Below are 15,625 nucleotides of genomic sequence, written 5' to 3'. Positions count from 1 at the left end.
TATGTATTATTTTTTTACAACTGCATGCAAATCTACAATTATCTCAATAAAAGCTTCAATTTAAAGAACAATACTCTTCAAGACCTCTGGGTACATTTTGTTAATCACATAAACTTTTGCCTGTCTTCCTTAGGGCTACCGACATACATTGTTATGCTCTTCGATACTTTGTTTTTGTAGGGCAATAAAGCTTTACTCGTTTTTAATTCAGAAAGTAATGTTATTACTGATGTTTTCAATTATTTTTGGTTACTCCATCTGGCAAACAGAAACACACAAGTTTCTGCGAGAAAACCAAAATGAATGAAAGGATTAAAACTGAGAAACAATAGGACAGTAGTCCTTTTAAATTCCCTACCTCCTTCTTCTCTCTGGGTTTCCGTGTTTGTTTAGACCTTCAAAATCTGCCTCTGGGGCATGAGCATCAGAAGAGCACATTAGGTGCCACTCATGGGCCTTTGCAGTCCAGTGCACTCCTCTGCGAGGACATCTCTGCAGTGGCCTGAACCATTTGTCCTTGTCCCTGGAAGGCAAACGTTACGTTCATTGGTATTGATTTCTCTGTCTGGAAATGGCAGCCACTAATTTTAATCACTGCTTGACATACAGCTTTCTGAAACTCAGTGCTGCCTGTCCCTGGGCCACTGCTCAGAGGATGTCATCAGCATGACACCCTGGCACACGTTACTTCGCCTTATCTAGTGAAAGTGCTCCTTAATTTGACTTCGACACTGGTTTACTTGCCTGCCTTGCTGTTTAAGATGGATTTAGCTTGGGTAATTCCCCAGGATCAAAACATATTTTGTTTTTTTCGTCCATGGGAATAAAGAACAAAACTAGAAAGAATTGGATTTGCCCCAGAGGAGAGCAGCCCTGGGATGATGAAAAGTCTTGAGGCATCTCAGTTTCCCAGGATGCAGGGACAGTTGAGGCAGGTCCAAGTACATAATGCTTTATGGGTAGACGTCAGAAGGAAATCCTAAAGCCCAAAGTGGCAACAGAGCCATAGATGATTTCCTGATTGGAGTCTGGAGGTCTCCCAGGGCTGGGTGAGACACCTGGGGATAAGGCCAGCCCCACCCAGGTTGGGACAAAAGCTCAGGGTTAGCTTGGGGGCTGTGGAAAGACCCTGACACAGACAGCCAGAGTATCTCTCCCATATCATCCTCTCATTCTTCCTTGATAATGAGACTGATTTGTTTTGGACAGCAGTGTGCACAGTTAAAAATAGCAAAGATCCCAGCATTCCTTGAGACCAAATTCCAGCTAATAAAGTAATAGCAGACATTTTTGGTGAAGCATGTAAGCCTCTTTAAAGGTGGATTAACAGCAAGGCCTTTGTCCCCTTTCTCCTGCCTCTGGAACACAGATGTCTGGAAGTCGGTAGCCATCTTGGGCCAAGAAAATGGCAGCATCATGCTTGAGGTATAAAAGTAAAATGATGGAGGTAGCTTGGATCTCCAGGGATCCTGCAGGTGCCAGACCAGCCCTGGGTGGATATTTGTTCATTGCTTTTTTTATTTTTTTTTTTTTTTATTTTATTTTTTTTTTTTTTATTTTTTTTTACTTTACATTTTGCAGATGAACATTGCTTTTTTTAAAATTCCTCTTTTTAAAATTGAATACTTCTGGAAGAGATAAGTTATGAAGTCCCTAATTTTTGTTATTTCCTTTTTTCGGAGATTTATGTGTTAATCTAATACACTCATGTAATTTATAAAGATCAAAATCAGTGTAACTGGAACATCCATTGACTTAAATATTTCTGTTTTCTTTATGCTAGTAACATCTGAATAATTCTCTTTAACTACTTTGAAATATATGATATATTATTATAAACTATAATTACCCCATGGATCTATCAAATACTAGGTCTTATTTCTTCTATCAGATGTAATATAGCTCTGAACAGTCAAAAGAGGTGTCTGAGATGGACAAATGAGATAACAAATGTGAGAAAGGGGAGCTTTAGGTAAAGGAAGCAGAGGTGCAAATAGAAAAAGCTTTTCATATCGTGATATGTCGATATGGTAAGCATGAATGTTTTAATTTATAAAAATTGGAAGCCAAAAGAATTAAAACAATTATTTGGATAAATGTGGAGATATGGTTAAATAGTATTAATTTATAGTATTTTAAATAAATTCATATTAATAATATATAAAGTTGTATTTCAAATAAAGAAAACAGTCTCAATTTTTATTATAATTTAAATTACTTCAGAATAGACTTCTGCTTTCAGACAAGATGGAGAAACATGAATCACATTTAACCTTTCACCTTAACTAAAAAACTGGACGAAATATATAAAAAGTGTTTTTTAAAACATTGAACACCAGGAAAAGACAAACAAACAAGCAAAAACTAACAGCAATCTCTGAGAAATGGAAAACAGGCAAGAGAACACCAGGATTACCTTAGTTTTCAGCCCATAAGAGCTTCCAGCCCATGGCAAAGGGATAGGAATGAGGGAGGAGTCCAGTGGCCTCCCAAGTCTAGAGGATGGAGCTGAGAGTCTGGACAGGCTAAGGTGCCTGGAGTTCAGAGGACAGGGTAGTGGAGAAGACAGAGGTGCACAGAGACCCATAAGTATGCAGAACATCCTTCTCTAGTCTTCAGTTAGATATCAATCATTGCACACATGTAAGGAAACTGAGACTGGGAAAGAAAACAAAGTTATAACTACCAAGCTAAAATAGAAGGGAAAAAATGAAATTATAAAAAACGCTCAATTTCTACAACTATGACATGTAAAGACTTTGGAAGTCATCACTTCTGCCCTGTAACAAGAAAAAAATGAATGAACTTAAGGAATATTTAACAAAATAACTGGCCTATACTATTCAAATATAACAAAGTTAAGAAAGTCAGAGAATGACTTTCAGAGAAAGTCATTGTTCAGATTGAATGATACTAGCAACAATTTATTCAATTTGATTTACATCCTAGATTAGGCGGAAAAAATATATAAATTCCAATACTCATATATTTGAAAAATTTGCATATGAGTTATGGATCACATATTATCTTCACCAAAATTAAATTTTCTGATTTTTATCATTGCACTATGGTTGTCAGTAAATATACAATTAAGTATTTAGGGGTAAAGGGGCATTATGTCTTCAAATTACTCTCAAATGGTTCCAAAATTAATAAATATAAACATATGCATGTATGCATATGAGTGGAAGAGAGATAAATAAAGTAAATGGGGCAAAACAAACAATTCCTGAACTTGCTTAAAGTGTATATGGAAGTTTCTGGTACTAATCTTGAAATTTTTCTATAAATTTGACATTATAGCAAAATAAAAAGTTACAAAAATAAAATTACAATATCAGTAGTTTTAATGGAGGAAAAAACGGAGTTTGGGGAGCATTTCAGACTCATAGAAACAAAGTTATTTTCTGTGGGAAATTACTTGATAATGTTTTTAGTAGCTATAAATGTATAACTATAAAACCTATTACTGTGCACATGCAGTTTTTTTCTATTAAATTTAGCCTTCACTGGATGCAATAGTTGTTATGGCCTTTCTCTCTTAATCACTGCAGAACTATTATTTCTGGTCACATCTTTCACTTTAAACATTACATTTTGTGATGTAGCCAGATGACACTCACAAAAAGCAGCTTTAATGCCCATAACAAGTTTTGCATATCCCCATTAGCTAGATGTGCATTCCTCTTTACAGCCATGCGATAACCAACAGCATAAAATCAGGCTACAGTCATGCTCCTTAATCAAGGCAGCTTGTCTTATTTTTATTTTTTTCACTCAAGTTATAAAATGTTTGTGCTTGCAGACTACACTGGCTCAGGTTTATTAAAAGGGAAAACTCATTGGTAGCTCCAGATAAGATCAGTGCTAGCTGCAAGGCATGTGATCTGGAGTGCCTGGGGAAAAGGAGGCTTTAGCAAGAGGAGTTGGGACAAGCCTCTCCAAGGAGGAGTTCAATGAAATGAGGACCATGAAGTGATGAGTTGGGAGAAGAGCCTTCCAGAAAGAAGAAACAGCCAATGAAAGACCCTTGGAGAGGCTGATAAACAAAGAGGAAGTCCACGTGCCTAGAGCAGAGTGTGGAGTCAGTGGACTGAGATGGGTTTGCGAGATGGAGGGACCACAGATTGTGAGGGACCTCAGAGAGCACACGGAGGCCTGAGAATTTCATTCTAAGTGGAATGGCGAGTCCGTGTTAGATTTGAGGAAGAGACTGAGGTGGTTCCACGGTAGTGAACCACATGGCTCAGTTTTCCGTGGCCTGTCTGCACAACTGACCAGTCTTCCAGAGTAGCTGCTTATGCAACTGTGTGTGAGTTGCCAAGAAGCCTGGGCATGAGGTCAAGGTTTCTTGATTTCTCTTATATCCTTAGGATAGCCTCCAACAGCACTAACCCCTCTCGTCACATCCCCTAACCTTCCCTTTTGTTTTAGATAGTTCAAGGGAGATCCAGTCCGTCCCAATGATAAATCTATTACGTACAGAAAGGAAATACCAGGAATAAGGCTGTGCTAACACTACTACCACCTTCACCATTATTAACACCACCACCACCGTCACACTTTCTAGCACCATCATCACCATCAAAAGTAACAGCCCGCTATAACCACTATCACCATCACCACCAACAACAACCACTGCCACCATTGCCACCCTTGCTGCCACTAATAACAACAGAACATCTTCATTGCAGGTGATCACCATGATGTCTCAGCCTGGAGCTGAGCCAGGCTACACTGTAAACTCCTTCCTGTGGGAACCAAACTGTAACCTCCCCTGGACACAAGAAGGATTTTTTTCAGGGATTTTTCTACTGCATGTGCTAGTCCCTAAAAGAAATGGCAATAATTTTTGCTGAAGTGTAAATGTACCTAAACAGGGAACATCAATTTAGTTATTAAGATTAAGGTTGGACACTTCAGCTCCTGGTGGATATTGGACTGAATCTAATTCTGCCTTTTTGCTTTTGCCCCTTCCCTCGGGTGATTCTCCTCTGAAGGTAAACTGTGCCAAGCCCATTTAATCTTATGAAGTTTATGTGGTTAGTTATTTCATTCCATTATATTTCAATAGTTTCAGTCTGGTGAAAGAAAATTATGGGTGCATTCCTGAAGACCAAATCTAGTAATGGTGCCATATGGCAAGACACTATGTTATCTGAGGTTTTCCTTAAGAGTGAATTCATTGTTAAGGAGAAAAGTTAGAGATCTGTAGGAGTGGGAAACTGGCAACTTGAAAGTCATCAAAGTGGGAGTGAGAAATAACCTTTGGGGAAACTTACATGAAGCAGGCAGGTTCACAAAATCTGTTGTCCAGTTTGAGCACCACATTAAGCAAATTAAGGTCTTTTACAAGCCCCGATCCTAAGGGCACTTCTCCAGCAGCTTAACCCACCAAGAGAGGCCTGGGGCACCAGCATGGCTGAGAGACCAATTAAAGCCAAGTGAAAATGAGGCTTGTGAATGGCTGTGCTTGGAGGGCCTGGGGGAGTTCAGGACTTTGACAATAACCAGCAAAAGAGGCTGGAAGATAGCTGCATACAGAGGTTATTGGGCCTCTGAATAATTCCTTTTATAAGTCCAACATTTTTTCAACTACGTAAGTTTAGTTATAATTAGTATTGCATATTCTGGAGGAACAATGTGCGTAACCTAAAAATAAAATCCTAGATACGACTAACCTGTTAATACAAGTAAATTACAAACAAAGTTTTCCAGAGGACCTGCTTTATAAACCCTGTGTTGTTCAGTGCCAACAACTGCTTGGAAGCATTGGTCTCTCTCATATGGTATTAGCATTGGATGCTATTTTAGGGAGGTGCCTTATTAAATATGCACAAACAAGATTAATTCATTGACATTAAACATATTTATTGAAGTTAGACTAAGCTTTATTCAAGGCTCTCAAGATGTAAGGATAGGCAGGAGTCTAGCTGAGCACTATAATGGATGCACAAAAGGAAGGATAAAACAAGGAAGTTGCTGTCTTATGCTGATTTATAAACATAACCAGTTATTCTAAATTTTTTAAATTTGCTACCTTTCAGGACATGTTTCATGTTACCTCATTTGATTTTCATATACTTAAGGAAATTGATACAAGATTTATCTTTTGGAAAAAGAAATAGTTCAGAGGCCCAAGGTTATGTTGCAAGTGTGAAGTCAGTTAGAAGGAAGAAACAAATGACAACAACTGCCACAATCTGGGGACAATGAATTCTCACTTAAACTAAAATGTATAAACTTTTGGTTACATCGACAATGTAGACATTCAAAATGTTGAATCAATCTATGGTTATAATCTATTTTCCAATCTCCTCCAGTGGGTAAGAGAAAATGCATACTCAAATAACAATGTATATTATATTATATATCATTTATTTATTTTAATATTTAATAGCATAAAGTAAATGCTTCTCTGAGTTAGTTATCATTTTTAAACTTCATAAAAAAGAAAAAAAAATCTGCCAAGAGACCTTAAAACTCAATATAAGGTCAATCTAAATATTATATCAAAAACCTGAAAGAAATCTTACTGAAATAGATGCTCTGCAAATATGTATCTCTGTTACCTTCTATGCCATGTAGCCAGGTCAAAATACATTTGATGCTTTATGCATATAAATAAGTAAAAAATATAATTCTTAGATATTTTATCTATCTTCTGCCCTAAATGGACTAAAAAGAAAAAAAATCTACTGTTTAACATTCAAATTCCTTTCAACTTCTTTTTGTGTGGTTCCTTTTCCATTTCTGACGTTTGGTGTTTTTTGGTTGTTGTTTTATTTTGCTCACCTTCCACTCCATCCATCCATGCTATGTCTCTACCCTTTTTTCCCTCTCCCCATTCTCTCCTTTTTTTTTTCTCAATTCCTGTCTTTATCCCTGAACTGATCTAAATGTAAAATAGACATGTTTTTAGATTACAGTCATTTGATGAACAAAGTCTTATTTTCTGTTAATTTTAAATGCAGAATTTTAGCACTTTGCATTCTCTCTTAGCTTATGTTGACATGGTTGGGTTTACACCTGCTCATGTGTCTCTCTGATTTTGTTCTGTAAACCATGGCTGTGTGGTATGAAGTTAAATGCTCAGGTGAGAACACTGGAAGTGAATAGAAATATAAATTGTTCTAATTCAACATACTGTGAAGCTCTTCTAAATTCTTACCAAAATATGCCTTTGGAGATACAGATTTTGGAGTATGCCCTGCATGCCATTAGAAAAACATACCTTTCTTATTTTCAGCCCATGTGTCTCAGGTGATGATGACCCCAAACTTCCTTTTCCCTGGTGGTGCTATGTTTCTCAGGTGCATCATTCTCAGGGGATAAATAAATTCCCTTTGTCTCACTTTTAGTGATATTGTCATTAACTAGTGAATATAGGTGCTATCTGCTAGTATATCCATTATACAGGTAACCACCAACTTTTTAGCAAATGCTATTAGCAGTCATTGATGCTAATCCATTATCTAACTGTAGTTTTACTAGGACTTTCAAAATCATGCCTTTCTACTTCTGCCATTCCTTCTGTGCTGATGTAGCTCTGTCTTGTGAGTATTGCTCAGTGAACCCTTTTAGTAAGCTCAGCTTATTCCAAATGAAACAACTTATTATTTTTTCCAGGCTCAATTTGTGACCATGTTCTCAGTCACCTACTTCCATCTAAGTCCAGGTTCCACTGAGTGGAAACTACTGGAAAAGTAAGAAAATCTAGCACTAGGGTGACATACCCTTTATTTCTATTTTATTTTTCTCATTGAAAATAAAACAGAATGTGGATAGTTTCACTTTAAAAGATAAATCATTTCCTGTTATGCTTAATTTTTTTTGAGAGCTGACTTAAAAATATTTGCCCTGATCCTATTAGAAATGCATGGATGAAAAATCATTGTGATCCAGGACCACTGGGCCAATCAATAAATGGGTTTAAGTAGGCTCAATAATCTTAAAGACTAGTGAGTATATGATGTCAAACATTTTTCAGGTTTTAGTTTCTTGACTTCCTTTGGTCATCAGTGGAATTAGATGAAAACTCCAGGATAAAAGCAAGTATCTTAAGACATTTTGGAGGGCTGATGTCAATCACTTTGACATTGCAGGTTAAAAAGGAAATAGAGGTTATTGGAAACATGAAGTAAATGTACTGTAACTTTTATAGTCTTGGTTCTCATTGCTTATTGATACTGTCTTCAGTAGATTCAATGAAATATCCATTTGATGTCACTGTGATTTGATTACCAGAAGTTTCCAGAGTTAATTGCCTTGACTCTGCATAGTATTTCCTTTGAAGTTGCCAAAGCTATTTGTTTAAATCATCCTATAATGTGTGAATATTATTATTATTAAGTATAGCATGATCTTGAATCTCATTACTTCATATGAGTTAAAGGATTTTCAATAATATTGAGAGCAACATATGTACCTAGGTGCACAAAAGACATTATTTTACCTTCAGTGAACCAACTGTGTTATCCACACAATATTTGAGAGTTTCTTCTATTTATAACATTGGAACATTTTTTCTAGTTTAAATATAATTCCTTATATTTGCTAGAAAAGTTTTGGTACATTTGGATATTCTTCATTATTAAAAATATTTAGAATTTCTATTTCTATACCTAAGTATTTGTTAAGAAGTATTAGGATTAGAAGTCTACAGAAACACAGAAACAAAACTCTGGAATCAGTTTCATCAAATATTCCAACAATTCTGCAGTTAAAGACCAGGTTAAGGTTTGGAAATAGGAGATGGAAATAAAATTTTGAAGTAGTCTATAAAAACACTATAGTGTTATGTAGTTTTATAAAGGTATCAAATGAGATCTTTCTTCTAGAAACTTAAAAACTATTCATGCTATGCATGTTGCTACGATATAGCTTAGTGTTGGTAAAGAAAGATCACCTAAAAGTGTTCTTTTCTTAAAATACCTTATTGAGGTATAATTAAAATGTCATAAAATTTATTCAAGTTAGCTATACAACTCAATACTTTTTAGGTAGTTTGCTAAGTTGTGCAACCATCATCAAAGTCCATCTTTAGACTATTTTCTTCATTCAATTAAGATCCCTCATGCCACTTACAATTAATCTCCATTTCTGCCTTCAGTTCTAGTCAACCACTATTCTACACCCTGTCTTTATAGATTTGTCTTTTCTAAGCATTTTATGTAAATGGAATAAAATAATATATTGCCTGTGTGTCTGCCTTCTTTCATTTAACATTATGATTTTAAAGTTTATCCATGTTGTAATGTGCATTGGCACTTTGTTCCTTTTAATTCCTAAGTGGCATTTCAATGTATAGATATATAATATTTTATTTATATATTCCACAAATTAGGGACATGTGGGTTGACTCAACTTTTTGGCTATTATGAATAAGAAACTCACCTTTGAAACAAAACACACCACTGCATGGCATCCTTGGGCATTAATTTTTTATTTTAGGGCGTGCCTTCGGTGAGTAGAAATCCAACTCAGAACAATACATTGAGTGCCCAAGTACCACAGTTTTTCTGGTACAGTCTCAGTTTGGCTGTTGTTTAAAGGTAATTATTAATAGTGCCAATATTCACTCTCCAAAATGTCTTGGTTTGAAAGGTAAAATATGTGACAATTGTCATGACTCTAAAATAAGGATATCTTTTATCATCTTGGCAAGGCTACTCTATACAGAAAAGACTATCAGTCTTGAATAATTCAAAATGAATACTTAGTTCAGGATGTGCTTGGGCTGGGACACTGCCAGGGTCACCAGCTGGAGAAGCCACACTTACACTGTTGATATAGGTCAAAAAATGCCATCCTTAATTGGTTAAATAAAGACTAGACACATTATAAATGGGACCCCATAAACAAACATGTACTGATCTGTGAAATCCCAAAGTCTTGGAAGTGGTTAATTTGAAACATATTTCTTGATCATGTGGCTGAGTAATAGCTCTGGAATTACTACCTAGCTTCAAAGCCCAGCTTCATAACTTCTTACAAAGTGTGAAGGCTGAACTATTCAACCCAGGGAAAAACTAATGCAGAAAAAATGTCCACCAATGAGGAACAAAATAAGCCTCATGAGACCTCTGCCATTCTGGCCCCACAGGACACAATGAACTTGCTCACACACTCAGTTTATCACTACTACAATGAATATCTGAGAAAGTTAAATCAATACACAGAAATCAGAGGCATTCATATACACCAACAACAGTAAAAGTGAGAACCAAATCAAAGACTCAATCCCCTTCAAAATAGCAACAAAGAAAATAAAGTACCTATGTTTTTGTTTCTGTTTATATGGTGAATTACATTTATAGATTTATGTATGTTGAACCATCCCTGCATCCCTGGGCCCACTTGGTTGTGATGGATTATTTTCTTGACAAGCACCTGAATTTTATTGGCTAGGATTTTGTTGAGAAATTTTGAATCTATATTCATAAGGGATATTGGTCTGTAGTTTTCTTTTTTTGTTGCATCTTTCCCTGGTTTTGGTATCAGGGTTATGTTCACTTCATAAAATGTGTTGGGGAGGTTTCTATCCTTCTCAATGTTGTGGAATAATTTCTGCAGGATAGGCATCAGTTTTTCTTTGTAGGTGTGGTAAAATTCCCGTGTGAAACCATCTGGTCCAAGACTTTTCTTTTTAGGAATATTTTTTATTACTGTTTCAATTTCAGTACTTGATATTGGTCTGTTCAGACCACATGATCCTCTCAATAGATGCATAAAAAGCATTTGACAAAATGCAACACCCTTTTATGATAAGAACGCTCAACAAAATAGGCATAGACGGGACTTACCTAAAAATTATACAAGCCATATATGACAAACTCACAGTCAATATCATACTGAATGGGGAAAAATTGAAAGCATTCCCACTTAGAACTGGAATAAGACAAGATTGCCCACTATCTCCACTTCTATTCAACATAGTACTGGAAGTCCTTGCTATAGCAATCAGACAAGAATTAAGGGCTTCCAAATGGGAGCAGAAGAGATCAAACTCTCACTCTTTGATGATGACATGATATTATACCTAGAAAACCCCAAGGATTCAACCAAGACTCCTTGAACTGATAAATGAATTTGGTAAAGTCTCAGGATACAAAATCAATACACAGAAATCAGAGGCATTCATACATGCCAACAACAATAAAAGTGAGAACCAAATCAAAGATTCAATTCCCTTCAAAATAGCAACAAAGACAATAAAATACCTAGGATTATATTTAACTAAGGAGATAAAAGACCCTTACAGGGAGAACTATGAAACACTGAAGAAGGAAATAGCAGATGATGTAAACAGATGGAAGAATATACCATGCTCATGGGTTGGTAGAATCAACATTGTTAAAATGTCTATACTACCCAAAGTGACCTACAGAGTCAATGCAATCCCTATCAAAATACCATCATCATTTTTCACAGATATAGAAAAAAATAATTTTACGCTTCGTATGGAACCAGATAAGACCCCGTATAGCAAAATCAATCCTAGGCAATAAGAAAAAAATAGGAAGTATCAATTTACCAGACTTCAAACTATACTACAAGGCTATAGTAATTAAAACAGCTTGGGACTGGCACAAGAACAGGGACATTAACCAGTGGAACAGAACTGAGAACCAAGATATAAAACCATCCTTATATAGCCAACTAATCTTCAACAAAGCAGACAAAAACATACAATACACTGGGGAAAAGAATCCTTATTCAATAAATGGTGCTGGGAAAACTGGATAGCCACATGTAGAAGACTGAAACAGGACCCACTCCTTTCACCTCTCACAAAAATCAACATACACTGGGTAACAGACTTGAACATTAACTGTGAAACTATTAGAATTCTAGAGGAAAACATTGGAAATACTAAAGACAACTGGGGAGATTAAACCCTACCAAGGTGATAAATTGCTCCTTACAATAACAGTTACCTCAAAGGGCAATGTACCACATTAACCTGGCTGTGGAAGGGTGGTACAATATGGGAGCACTCAAGAAAGGGGTGGGAAAAATAAGAAATTAAATAATTACATCTATTAGCACTAGGACTTAATAACCACCATGGATACCTGAGGACACATAGTTCCTCTATAGTACATGTATGAAGGGAGTGAGGGATTCTTACCAAGTGGGACATCCCACGGTACAAATGTTATAACCTGAGTAATATTTAAAGGAAAAAATACAAAACTGTGGCAAATAAATTATTTACAAATGGAAAGAATAAAATGCCATTGCGGCAAATGTTATAATTAGGTAATTCAGTCATTTTGACTTCTCTTAGTGTAACTGCATAACCAGCTCTGCACCCAGCTGTTGGGATGTCCTGTGCTCTGCAGGCAAATTGTTTACATAATGCCATGTAATTTAACACATTTGTGTATTATTAATATATGATAGGACTCAGGACAATTAATCCAAAATTAGTAATTAAGTTTATTTCACAGTATTTATTTTGTATAAAATGACAGGAATTATTACCATTTGGCATTGTTTATTCTGTTTAGCCTTACACCATGAGTCTATCTCCCAGTAACGTTGGCAAAGATGGTTGGCAGACGCATACCATCTCCACTGAAAGATCACTGAAATGGTATTCAGTATAAACCTGACTCCTGAACTAGCACCAATCAGTGTTACATTCTCAGGTTGACACTGCTTGTTGTCACAGACAGACCCATGGCCCTGGCTTCTCTGTTTGATGTCACCGAGGAGGAGTCCTCACCTGGGAAGGTGGGGCCTCTCTGCCACTCTCGGGCTCCTGGGGAGGTGATGGTCAGTTCTCTTGCTGTATCTGAGTTTGTCTACAGATAAAATCTCTTACTCACCTGTTTCCTTCAGGATGGACACTGGCCCCCAAATGGGGCACGCCTGCCACACCCTTGGGCAAGAAGAGCTCCGTGGGACCTGAGGTGTGGCCCTCTGGAATGTCAGGGAGCCTCGATGTGTTTTCAAGGGAGCAACATCATGTGAGGGAGATTGGGGTCTGGAGATTGGATGGCCTGGCCCACTGCAGTGAAGCTGGTGGCCCACAGCCTCCTAAAGAAGGGTGGGGTTGGTCATTGAACCTGTTGGGGCTCAGATATCAGCATCCCAAAATGAAGCCCTCAGAAGCAGCCTCAGAAGCAAATGTTGTCCTCTGACCTTCTGCTGCCCTCCTGTCTCTCAGTCCCATTCTCCCCCGAGGCTAGTTATAGAAACCAGAATCCCTCTTCTCCAGGATGGGTCGTGGAAACCAAAACTCCCTTCCTCCAAAGCCATCCATAAGACCTAAAAATATAACTCTAACTTTTCCTCCACCTTGCTATGTAAAAACTGACCCTAAAGAAATTATCTGAGCTACCTTGTTTGACTGTAGGTCATAAGACCCCTATTCCAGAGAGGGCCCTGCCATTCCTGGAAGGAAGGATGCTGTACAGAGAGGCCAAGAAGAACCTGGACAGGCCTGGCTAGGTCCCCACTCAGTCTGTTAGCATAGATCAGACTCATCTTTCCAATCTTATTTCTACACAACTGCCCATTATTTGTTGAACTTAAGAATAAACATGGATGGTTTCCCATGTATCTTTAGGTCTTCATTCTAAAGGCTCCCATGTACATATTAACAAAATTTATATGCCTTTCCTCCAATTAATCTGCCTTTTGTAAGCTGATTTTTCAGCGAGGCTTCAGAGGGCAAAGGGGAAGCTTTCCCTTGACCCCTACCAACTGACACCCAATGAACTGCAGGCAAGACGAGCAACATGAAAGCAAACTCGAGATCAGCCCTGCTCTTTCCAGAATGTTACAGCAAATGGTAGGCCAGGGTGGGAGAACAGGACTCTTTGGAAAAGAGAAGGAGCAGGAAACTGTGACTTGGAATCAGGAAATAAGAGTGAACCATGCAGGACAGAAGAGTACGCAGCCCTTCGACTCCTTTAATGACAAACGTTCCTATAAAGACACTCTTCTCAGTAGAGATGTAACCCAAGACACACATTCATTCTCAAGTATAGAGCGAGCCTCTGTTGAGTCCCAGTATTCCTGCCATATGCTGGGAACAGAGTGGGAAAGATGCCGTTCACAATCCCTGCCTTTGTGAAGCCTACATTACTGGGAATATGGCTAATTAAACACATATTTATATACAATTCAATATCCACCAATTACTTCTTTCCTCAGCACCTCATTCTTAATCTTCAGAACAAAGAGACATTAGATTCAATGCCATATGGAAGAAAGCATATCAAGTCAGAAAGTGTCTTTGCCAATTACGTTAACTTGTCTCGGCCTCTCTTTTCTGTGAAGTGGTTCTGCTCATACATACTTTGCTGCATTGCCGTGAAAACAAAACATGCAGAAAGCGTCGGAAATGATGACTGACATGTGGCCCACACTCAATAAGTTATGCCTTTTATCACCCAGAGTATTTTTCTTTGTTCCATTCTTTCATCCATGAATGTCTGGCAAGCTTGCTAGACCTGTCTCTACCAACACACAAGAGGGCAGGGGATGACAAAGAAGGGATCGCATATTCGTTTAAATCATTTACTATTGAGACACCCTGCAAGCAAGGTCCAGAAGAGGGGAGACTTTTGTTTCAGGAGGAATGTGAGTCCTGGAATGATGACAGAGAGATGTTGATTGTTTTCTGTTTGTCAGTATTGCCAGGAGTATTTACTTGTACTGTATGATTTTGCAGGTGAATGAACCTTCAGGGAACCGGATCTATAAGAAGTCTTTAAAGATATCTCCAGGGTTAGGGTACACTGTCTGGCTCTTGCTCCGAAGCCCTCCTGTTGTAATGTCAATAACACAGACGACAGGCATCTGCTCCTGGAAGTGCTGAAGGCAAGGGATGCATCTCACAGATCTGAACAAATGTTTTATTAAAACTTGCTGGAGGAAATTGCACCCAAGGAAGTGTGGCTTTATGCTCTTTCATACAAACTCATGAAAGTGGCAAAAGGCGATATGTGATGCACACATACAAAATTAGTGAGAAAAAATCCAGGAGTTTGTCCGGACAGTGTGTGAAGACGTGAGACTCATCAGGTGACGGACAGTATTTGCTTCTCTTTTCATGTGAGCTCTGTTCATCCCTAATCCCCTTTTTACCATGCAGTACAGTTATTTGTGCCACATCTTGAAAAATTTATAAACTTATATTTTAATAGTGCTTTGGACTTTAAGTGTTTTTGCAGTCCACAAACTCTTTTTTTTTTTTTTTTAAATGTCAGGGGAGAGCGCGAACGCAGTCCCCCACTACCACAAATTATGCAGTCGAGTTTCCCACATTTGGGGAAATCGCAGGGGTCAGCACATCCGGAGTGCAATGGATAAGCCTCGCCCTAGGAAAACCACCTTCGTGATCATGGTATCTCCCCTGCCAGGTAAGTATCACAAACTCTTTTGAAACCGTTGACTAATGCATAACAAACACACCCGAACCCCTCAGAAACGATTGTAAGAAACATTGCAGAGAACTTGAAATAGTCTTAGATAGGTGTGTACACATACTTTTAAGTGTATTTCATTCGGATTATGCAATTGTGAGCAGGGCCTCTTTTGCTTAACAGTGCATCACAAACATTGCCAATTATTATTAAATATTCTCTAGATACACCAAAGCAACATG

At 37.7% G+C, this 15,625-nt stretch overlaps 1 non-coding gene across 1 annotated transcript; it reads right to left on the bottom strand.

Moving 5' to 3' along the window:
* Positions 1 to 15,224: 15,224 nt before the first annotated feature.
* Positions 15,225 to 15,388, bottom strand: LOC142874115 (U1 spliceosomal RNA). Its single transcript, XR_012921950.1, has one exon. It is a non-coding gene; the product is annotated as a U1 spliceosomal RNA (small nuclear RNA).
* Between the last annotated feature and the right edge of the window lie 237 nt (positions 15,389 to 15,625).

Source organism: Microcebus murinus, chromosome 11 (genome assembly GCF_040939455.1).
Source record: "Microcebus murinus isolate Inina chromosome 11, M.murinus_Inina_mat1.0, whole genome shotgun sequence".
Classification (NCBI taxonomy): Eukaryota; Metazoa; Chordata; class Mammalia; order Primates; family Cheirogaleidae; genus Microcebus; species Microcebus murinus.
The sequence above is the reverse complement of the archived record's forward strand: the minus strand, read 5'-3'. Positions and strand labels throughout refer to the sequence as shown.